Genomic DNA, 11,301 nt, shown 5'->3' with positions numbered 1-11,301 from the left:
CGGAGGGTGACGACAAGCTTCATTACCTTACCGAGGCTTCTCCCGCCGAACCTAATGCTAGGTCTACCACCGCCGCTAGGCAAGCATATGAGGTTTACCAAAAGAAGTCGGCCGCGATCAAAAATGTGTTGATCTTCTCAATGGAGGCCGAACTCCAAAGAAGTGTCATAAAGATTAGCACCGCTCATGAGATCTATACGAAACTTGTGACCATATTTTCACGAGCTCCAAGGATCGTTCAATATGAAGCGGCATCCGCATTCTTTGATCTCAACATTAAGGAGGGCCAAAACGTTAGCCCTCATGTGCTCAAGTTGATGGAGCATGTTGAGACTCTAAAAATGCATAAGGTAGAGATTCCCGAGGAACTCGTCATTGATCGAATTCTTCACTCCTTAAACAAAGTTAAGGCATATGTTCAATTCAGGGTGAATTTTAATATGCAAAACACGAAAGTTTCCCTTGATGAGTTGCACAAAATGCTTGTGCAAGCCGAGAGGGACATGGGGCTAAGTGTTAGCACCACCAAGGATGTGCTCAATGTTAATCATAAGAGTAAAGGGAATTTCAAGAAAAGTGGCAATAAGGGAAAGAAGAAAACTCCCTACAAGAACAAAGCAAAGACTTGTGAAGCTAGTTCCTCGAAGCCCAAGTAGAGTGCTCCATCCGGGGACAAGTGCCACTATTGTAGTTGTGTTGGGCATTGGAAGATAAATTGTTCAAAATATCTTGGCGATATTAAAGCTGGAAAGGTTATTCCAGTAGGTAAATAACTATCCCTATCTTTTATGTTTCGATCTCAACTTTGGTATTTTAATACAAGTTGTGATGATTAACCTTTTTATTGTAATTAGGGTATCCTAGCAAGGATAAGGGCAAAGAAAAGCAAGCCTAGAAGATCTAAAGGGAAGCTAGATGTAGCCGACCTGTTAGAAAATATTAATCTCATTAATTAATTTACATATTCATATATGTGAGAAATTATTTAGTCATAAAATAATTACAAATCTTATGCATGCAAACATAAATAGAAGTAAAGATGAAATCGTTTTCCTTACTATGTGATTTCGGTTTTATGGGCACCAACAAGATCTCCTTCTTGTTACTTCTTGAGCTTTCCAACAATGGATGAACAAGATTCAAGTTTAGAATCTCTCCCAAAAGCATATACCCAAGGAAACCTCTTAATAACTAATATTATTATGATCTAGTAACAATATTAGTCTTACTTAAAATATGACACAAAAAAATAATTTTGTTCTCTTGAAAAATCGGTTCAAGAGGGAGTGATTATGTGAGTTTATTTCTCTAGAATTTTCACAAATTGTAGAGAGTATGATAATTTCTTACACTAGAAATTTTATGATAATTGTAAATGAATAATTGTAGAGGAAACACTCTCTATTCCCTTGGTAAAACCGGTTAGAGGGAGTAGTGTGTCCAATGCATGGGCTAGTTTTTTTACCCAAGAAAAGATAGGCATGAAAGGCTAAGATATAGGTAATTATTGTGTTTTCCACTTAAAAATAATTAACACAATATCAACCATAAGCCCCTCCATTTTCGGCACATATAAAATGGGAGGTCCATTTTATTTTTGTCATTTGTCAATTATGACATATGTGACATGTTACTTGACATATGATATTGTAATGTATTTTTAACATATTAAAAATCAACATACTCATAAAATATGTCATATAGAAAATCGACTAGTAATTCGTAATTACTTGTACCAAAATGGTTTATCAATTATAAATCACAACATCTTGTATTTATAATAAATCATTCATTCAATCTCAATTTAATATCAATTGTTTCGTAAACAATAATTTTATCCAAGTAATAAAATAATTCGATTACTTAGACCGTGTCTCATTTAATCAAATTACAATATGATACGTTAACTTTATTCACAAAATCATCCGTCAATTTTAAGCAATTTAATTAACTCGTATCGGCATACGATTAATTAAATAATCAATTAAGAGTATTTCCCTATAGGTATGACCTAAGGGGATCAACTGATCACCACCGTCGCACGACAGTAATGTCAAACTCTAGACAGCCAATCATTACCGATATGTGTGGACCAGTTGACTGTAAAATATTACATCCCACATGTATTCTTAAAATGAGATTTAAACATGTGATTATTATGATCAACAGTTGTGATCGCATTATTGTCGGAGGACACTTATTCCAACAATCTCCCACTTGTCCTCGACAAGTGTGCGTCACCAATTCTCTTGTCCTATGACTATCTCCCACTTAATGCAAGGTGTCTTTCGGGTCGTACTTGCAAGTGATCATATCTAGATTGGTTTCCTCGATCTGGAGAATAACTGATTGACCGGAATTATCTATCATAGATACCTTCCGAGCGTGGCCATGAATTTCCAGTTCATTACTCCTCGAGTGGCCCTGAGATATTGTTTTAACCCTGACATGGAGGTGGACAATTCCTATCGCACTTATTCCCTTCGACTAGCCACAGCCATCATAACCCAAAATATGCCCATTTGACCCCATTTACAAAGGTCGTAGTAACATAAATCAAAGTCAATCTGAAACTATGCCAGCTTAGGCGAACAGTCTTTAGTCAAAAGAATCGACTCATTAGAATACTATAGTACCTCTCGCCACGACCAGGCTATATAAATTTGCCAGAACTCTATAAGCGGTCATAAGGCCCGACAAATTGTTCCCAACAGTCTGCCTATTTGATCGACTAGTCATCTGACATGACTCTATGGCAATTGAACTTGCCATCAATCGCATCACACTCTAGTCACTTCGGGACGTCACCTCATACAAGTGACTATGGGCGAATACCATGTTAATCCGGGTTCACTTTAACGGGGTTCAATGTTGTCTCTACAACCCGTTTGGATGTAACAAGGTATAAAAGGAGTTTTCTGATTTAAAAACTCGAACGACAAATGTGATTATCACATATGAATAGTCAATACCTGATTACTACTTCATATTTTTATAATCCATTTTGATCACGTATGTAGTTGTTCATCTCAATCAAATTGAAATGACATATGACATGACTCATCATGTTTAAGCCTATAAGAAGGCTTTGATTAGTAGGTTTTATCAACTTCTTGTACCTAACTCAACCTTACTACATACTCGTTTTCCTTTGTAATGTATACATTTACATTACAAAACTTTTGGAGTACGTGTCTAGATTCAATCTAGACATAAGCTCTCCAGTCATAGAATAGCTCCCACTGTTTTCACAGTGTGCGGGACTCTTCCCTCTTGCACATCCCATGATTGCAAGTGTACTCAATTTCCGTTGTAAATATTTCTCTTTGTTCTTTATTGCCTAGAACGATTCTAGAAAATCTATTTCTTAAATAACATAGTCACAATGGTACCTTAACCATCCTAATGTGTTTTGATTATGGTTTTGTCAGAAACCATGCGCAATCTCAATTGTCAATTGTCATTTGTGTAACACCCTTACACAAAATTGCATCAAAAACACGTTGCTTTCCATCCTTAATGCTTCTTCAAGCACTTAAGATTAATCTATATGGCTACTTCGTAACTATTACTTGAATTTAATTTTGAAACAATTCATCATACTCAAAGCATATGAAGTGCTATACATCATTTCCTATTTAATTGATTCGGCAGCGGAAGCAAATGGAATCAATCAAATATGTTCAACTTGGTTGAACTAGTCATGAATCTTATCAACATAAGACTTCTTATTTGACGCTAATATCATGTGGATTTATCTCCATAAATCTGGATATTTAAGACGTACTATATTTCTCCAAAGTCTTAAATCATTCGCAATGATCAATATGTCATCCACATGTAAGACTAATTAAAATTTCCGTAACTCCCACTAAACTCCATGTATAAACACAACTTCTAGACTTATTGAGAAAAGTTTTATAACATGATCAAAACATTGATTCCAACTCATTGATGTCCTACTTAAGACCCTCTCTTAAGTTTCACATTATCTTAGGATTGCAAAAATCTACAAAACTCAAGACATGTATTGAATACATTCCTTCTAATTGAAGAAGTGGGTTTTAGATTCAATTGCTATATGTATATCATTATAATGAAACACAATCCCTAAGAAGATCCAAATAGACTTAATCATTTCAACTAGTGCAAAAACCCTTTGCAACCAATCAAGCTTTGATATCTAACAATTCACTTGGAATTTATTTCCGATTTTCATGGCTCTAAGCCTTGTATTGAGTTGTGACTTAAACACTCTCATGTAAGTCATATGTTCATTACTTTTCATAAGTAATCAACTTGAATCAAACAATTTCTTTGTAAGTTACAAGCTATTTACTTTCTAAAAGTAACACTAATTCATCATCTTCAACAAGTGATGACTTTAACCTCCTAGGTTTTGAATAAACAATGTTTTACACAAAACGTCTTATGTAGCCAAGAAAGACCAGTTTCTTGCGACATAACATTCTTTGACACAATACAATTTGTGGCTCTTGAATATTTTCTCCCACTCTGTCTTCTAGAAATAAACTTGTATTTTAGGAAGACAGCTTCACGAGCCACAAACCCGTTGTACTCGTGATAATTGTAAGGTAAAAATGAGCATTTGTTTCTTATGTAAGCTTACAAATATGGTACCCTACCATTTCATATCTCATATGATTCGTTTTAGATTTAGTGGAAAAGCGATTTAGACAAAATGATAAAATCCCCAAAAGGATCAAGTAACTCAAAGTAACTTGATTAAAGTTCAAACCATATCGAATAGTGTTTGATTTCTTATCCAACCACACATTATCTCATGATGCGTGCTTAGAGAGATTAATTTGTGATACTATATCACATTTCATTTGGCTTATATCAAAGTCTTCACTTTGATAATCCCATCACGACTAAATCGTGATTCTTTAAACTCTTTGAACTTCTTCAAAGATTTCTCTATTTACCTTATTAAGTGAACACATTAGCGTCAACTTAAATCGTTGGTAAAAGAAAATGATCAACCAATTTTAGATCAATGATTTACAACCTCGATCTCCTTTTCAACCAAAAAGCACGAGACATCTTGCTTTGAATACAAGATACGCATATACCATAAAATTAACAACCTAATGGTTTCAAGAGTACTCGATAACTCTTTGCGTTCATCATTCCAGAATTTAAGGTTTAATCTTGGGATACCAATTTCAGTCTTGCATCATCTACATGATGTATCATTCTAGTTTGGTTTAGAATATATTCACCTTGATAATGGGCTAGCCATACATCTAATCATGGTGTATAGGGTCACAAAAGTGAAACCTCTTTTGTATGTTAACAAGTTTATATTCTTATTTAGAGTTTATTCACTTAATAGTCATAATTAAGGTATAAATATAAACCCAAAACTATATTGATTACACAATGACTCTATCCCTCGATATCATTATTACTAGTCATCATATTCTAATCATCCTATGTATCAAATACAATGATGAAAACCACCACCGGTTTCTAATATTGACGAAGTAGTACTAGCAAAATTTATGTCAATCAAATAAACATTTAAAGAAGAAGGTCCCATTAGATGTCCCACAACTAACTGTTGATTCTTCAATAATTTGGGGTAGTTTCCTTTCTAGCGTTCAACAATTAAGACAATGGAAACTTTAACGGTCGGGATTGATAGGTTTAGTATCGTTATTCTCAATAACTTTACTTTTAACATTACCTTGTATCAATTCCATTCTAATTTTACTTCTTTAAACCTTACCCTTTTCTTAACGGTTTAAGAGAATGCTCCCACTCATTTCAATGAGTCTTTGCTAAGAGAAGCAAAATTGAAATTCATGAAGACTACTCTTCATTTGTTCGTTTAGTCTTAAAACTTTTATTGAAGTGGTTGCGGTATTTTGGTCAATTTTGATTTCCTACAAATCTAGTTACCAAAATGATTTAACGTCTCAAAGTACTTAAATCAATTAAGCATATGAGAAACAATTCTTTGTAAGTAGATATGTTAGTCAAGAATCAAAAACCCTTTTGATCATGAATAACTTTTATCTATACTCTTCACAAGAGATCCTTCCAATGGATAACACGAGGTTTTAGAAGAAAAATTCATATTTGTCTCAAGTTACGATGTTTTAATGGAGATTTGAATCAAAAATCGAAATGATATCGTATATGAATTGTGGTAAAGAAATAGAACAATATTATAACGGAATAGTGGAAAACTTAACATTTATCGTTTTAATAATACTTGTAAATAACAAGTAAAGCATTTACATAGTGACCTCTACCCAACTATGATAAATGATTTCAAGATCCAAATTCATATTAACTTGGGGCATTGTGTGCCGAAATACCCTTTATTAACATGACTCGGTGGATTAACACTTTGATCGATTCTACTTTTAGAACTCTTGGTCGATAAAATTACATTAATATTTATCTCTAGCCTGAAACACATCCGGAAATCGTCGTGAATACTTTCGTTGAGTTCAATTCAAATTTCGAATAAATGTGTCCATGATCCAAATTCATATTAACTTAGGGCACGGTGTGCCGAAATCCCCTTTATTAACATAAATTCGGTGGATAGACATTTATCACCCACTTCCCCTATGTAACAAGGTTTGTACCCCGGTAGGGCCGAGTGCACTCCCTCATGAAATAGGTTTTCATGGTTTCTACTTTTGGTAAGGCTAAGTCTCAATTGTTTATTTTAGCGAGATGTCATGTCAATTTATTATCTATCACGTTTTAAGTGAACTAAAGCGGTGAACTACGATAATTGTAATTGACACGGTCGATAAACTCGATAAAATGATAATGCATGTTTTAGTTATGGCGATTTAGCGATGCATGCAACATATAAATAAAATGCAAAGCATAAAATAAAATAAAATCCTAGTATGGCCTTCCTAAAACAGTAAATCTAATAAACTATTTTACAAATTCGGAAACCAACTCCTTTGGTCCCTTGAACTTCGGTTTTGACACGCATCTCGAGGTAACACTGTCTTTGATGGACCGTCTTCTCGAAAGGCACCATCTTCAAGGAACTCCGGAATAATTAAATTACAAAATGAATTACATAATTTCCTATTATGTATTTGTAATTAAAATAAAAATAAATCTATTAAATTACAAAATGGTGATACGAGATCACAATAATTACAACCGAATCGATATTCCCATACATTTCGGGTAATCCTATTCATTAAAAGAACAACCACAATGCTGAGTTGTCAGCACGTGGTTGTCTCTTTGACTTTTCAAAGCAAAATTTATCTTCCTTATTTTAAGGAACCACTAACTTTTCCTGAATTAATTACACAACCTTGATTTAATTTACGTATACAATGTTCTATTAAATACAAAAATACAAATACCACTTCTACAATACAAATTTGATGTTTTAGTTTATGGAACCCACGTTTTCTCTCTGAATTTAATTTGCTTGCTTCATCTATTTGAGTTTGATGTTTTCTTTTTTTTGACACTTATGATAAATCTGATTGCTTACTTTAATAAAGGCAATTATACAAGAATTACTGCTATTTGAAAAATTGAAATAAAATGACTTATTTACATGAAGAAGATTTTAATATTCGAAAAATAAAGGAGAACCTTACATTCAATATTTAAACGACGCTAAAAATTATAAGGAAAAAAAATGTAATACTCAAGAAATGAGTATGTTTTATAATATATTTAGAAAAAAAAAATCATTTCACATCCACCAACAACACCCTAAATTAAAAATATAAAAGTTGAACTCATCAAAATGTAAAAAAATAGTACAAAGTTGGACGGTGATCTTCCAAAAATTAGAGATCCACGATTCCACGCGTGAGTTTCGAGAAAAACTGGGTATAGATTTGAAAAAGAGGTAATAAGACGGAGAAAAAAAATTGGATGATTCTTTCAGAAAAATAATAAACCAGTTATAGCACATTAAGACCACTTATTCAAAGTAATAGATGGTGAAAAACAATACTCACGAAATGACAATTTGTAAAAAAAATAAGAAAAACGAAAAAAAGATATAGATAGCAAACCACGTACGCATAATGTAAAATCATACACCATCACTAAATTTATAATACATGACATTGATAATATGGTGAGAAAAGGGTTGAAATTGCATGTGTGACTGGGTGAGGTTGAAAGTTGAGTTATGAGTGTGATCAAAAACAAATGGTGATCTTGAGGGCTTCTTTTTATACGGAGGCTGATAAATTGTTAGGTTTATTATGTCTTTAAATGGGCTGTGTTTTTGGGCCATGTTTTCTTGCGATGTATTATACGAATACAAATGTACAATGTGACTTTAGACCTGTCAAATGGGTCAGACGAGTCGCGTTCCATGTCAATACGGGACAGTCTACGGATCGGGTTTCAGATCGGGTTAAGGTTAGAACACGGGTAAGAAAATAGTTTCCGGCGATTTTTATTTTATCATTTTTCAGTTAAAAACAGACTTTTAAGAATCAAATTAAATATTAATAATATGATTATATTAATTGTTTATCCTATATTAAAACATTTTTTTAATAATTTTATTTATTTATTATAGAATGATATAAAGTTATACTTCTTATAAAATTGATTTTTAAATTAATTATTTAACTAAAAATATTAAAATAATTTTTTATTTACTATTTATCAAATAAAATATAATATAAAAATATTAGTAATATTTTAATAATACTCTTGATTTATCGTTGACCATCGGCTCAAACGTGTTAGATCGGATTTCGAGCCTAAAATAAGGGTCATCTCGCGTTCGACTCATTTCAGGTCACCAAGATTTACGGGTCTTTGACCTAAAAATGAGGTACCGTTGGATCGTGTTTTAACAGGTCTTACTGTAACAATCGTGTTTTATTGTAACATATATATGAGAACATATCGTACTTCAACAACTACCCAGTCATCCAACCCGAATCCATTACTTACGTTACATGATTACTTTTTACCATCTCCATTACGCCCGATGATTGCAAGGTAACCAAGTGGTTCAAGTCAACCAGTTATCGATCGCGCAACCTGATTAGTCATGATTTGAGTACAGATTCGTGTGGATAATTCAAGACTCATGAGTATTCGAGTAGGGTTAGTTGATGATGACGAAAGATTTATTTTATAGAGTATAATATATTGGATTTTATACAAAACTTAATCTGACATTATTTGGTAATAACAAAACTTGAAATAACAAGCCCTTGCAATATGACATTATTTAGTTACGAGTTACGACATATGTGTCTCTACTAAGACAAACATATTCGTTCTAACCTTAAGACGGGTCAGGTAGTATTGGTAAGACAAAAATGAGTTTACATTTCACCAAAAAAAAAAAAAAGACAAAAATGAAGTTAATAGGGACTAGCAAAATAATTATTCTATCTAGCCAAATGAAGTAGTATTGGACCTGTTTTATTAGACGGGTATATCAATTGATCTTATGGAGGCCAATTTCCGAAAAGAAGTGATACAAGGATTTGACATCATATACATGAATTATGTTGGTCTTTCAAAAGACGGTCTTACAATATGTAGTAATATGATAAGAGTTTTATAACTATCCACTTTAAACAAAAAAAATTCAATAATTTAAAATAACTATCCAATTATATGAGTCGATCTCACATAATCTTATTGTAAAATAATCTTTTTAATAGTATTTGTGTACATAGCCACACACTTCTAATCTTCATAATTAGGTAAGACTTCTTAATGTATATCAACAAATGACTAATTAAAACATAACAATTGTTGATAATACAATTTAAAATTTAAAAATCTTAAATCTGATCATTATTTTTTACATTTTTTTTAATAACAAATTTTGTAAAAGCAATTCCGTGCGTTCATCATGGTTTCAAGAGTACTCGATAACTCTTTGCGTTCATCATTCCAGAATTTAAGGTTTAATCTTGGGATACCAATTTCAGTCTTGCATCATCTACATGATGTATCATTCTAGTTTGGTTTAGAATATATTCACCTTGATAATGGGCTAGCCATACATCTAATCATGGTGTATAGGGTCACAAAAGTGAAACCTCTTTTGTATGTTAACAAGTTTATATTCTTATTTAGAGTTTATTCACTTAATAGTCATAATTAAGGTATAAATATAAACCCAAAACTATATTGATTACACAATGACTCTATCCCTCGATATCATTATTACTAGTCATCATATTCTAATCATCCTATGTATCAAATACAATGATGAAAACCACCACCGGTTTCTAATATTGACGAAGTAGTACTAGCAAAATTTATGTCAATCAAATAAACATTTAAAGAAGAAGGTCCCATTAGATGTCCCACAACTAACCTGCTGATTCTTCAATAATTTGGGGTAGTTTCCTTTCTAGCGTTCAACAATTAAGACAATGGAAACTTTAACGGTCGGGATTGATAGGTTTAGTATCGTTATTCTCAATAACTTTACTTTTAACATTACCTTGTATCAATTCCATTCTAATTTTACTTCTTTAAACCTTACCCTTTTCTTAACGGTTTAAGAGAATGCTCCCACTCATTTCAATGAGTCTTTGCTAAGAGAAGCAAAATTGAAATTCATGAAGACTACTCTTCATTTGTTCGTTTAGTCTTAAAACTTTTATTGAAGTGGTTGCGGTATTTTGGTCAATTTTGATTTCCTACAAATCTAGTTACCAAAATGATTTAACGTCTCAAAGTACTTAAATCAATTAAGCATATGAGAAACAATTCTTTGTAAGTAGATATGTTAGTCAAGAATCAAAAACCCTTTTGATCATGAATAACTTTTATCTATACTCTTCACAAGAGATCCTTCCAATGGATAACACGAGGTTTTAGAAGAAAAATTCATATTTGTCTCAAGTTACGATGTTTTAATGGAGATTTGAATCAAAAATCGAAATGATATCGTATATGAATTGTGGTAAAGAAATAGAACAATATTATAACGGAATAGTGGAAAACTTAACATTTATCGTTTTAATAATACTTGTAAATAACAAGTAAAGCATTTACATAGTGACCTCTACCCAACTATGATAAATGATTTCAAGATCCAAATTCATATTAACTTGGGGCATTGTGTGCCGAAATACCCTTTATTAACATGACTCGGTGGATTAACACTTTGATCGATTCTACTTTTAGAACTCTTGGTCGATAAAATTACATTAATATTTATCTCTAGCCTGAAACACATCCGGAAATCGTCGTGAATACTTTCGTTGAGTTCAATTCAAATTTCGAATAAATGTGTCCATGATCCAAATTCATATTAACTTAGGGCACGGT

The sequence above is a fragment of the Silene latifolia genome, chromosome 2 (genome assembly GCF_048544455.1).
Source record: "Silene latifolia isolate original U9 population chromosome 2, ASM4854445v1, whole genome shotgun sequence".
Classification (NCBI taxonomy): domain Eukaryota; kingdom Viridiplantae; phylum Streptophyta; class Magnoliopsida; order Caryophyllales; family Caryophyllaceae; genus Silene; species Silene latifolia.
This window is presented reverse-complemented; position numbering follows the sequence as displayed.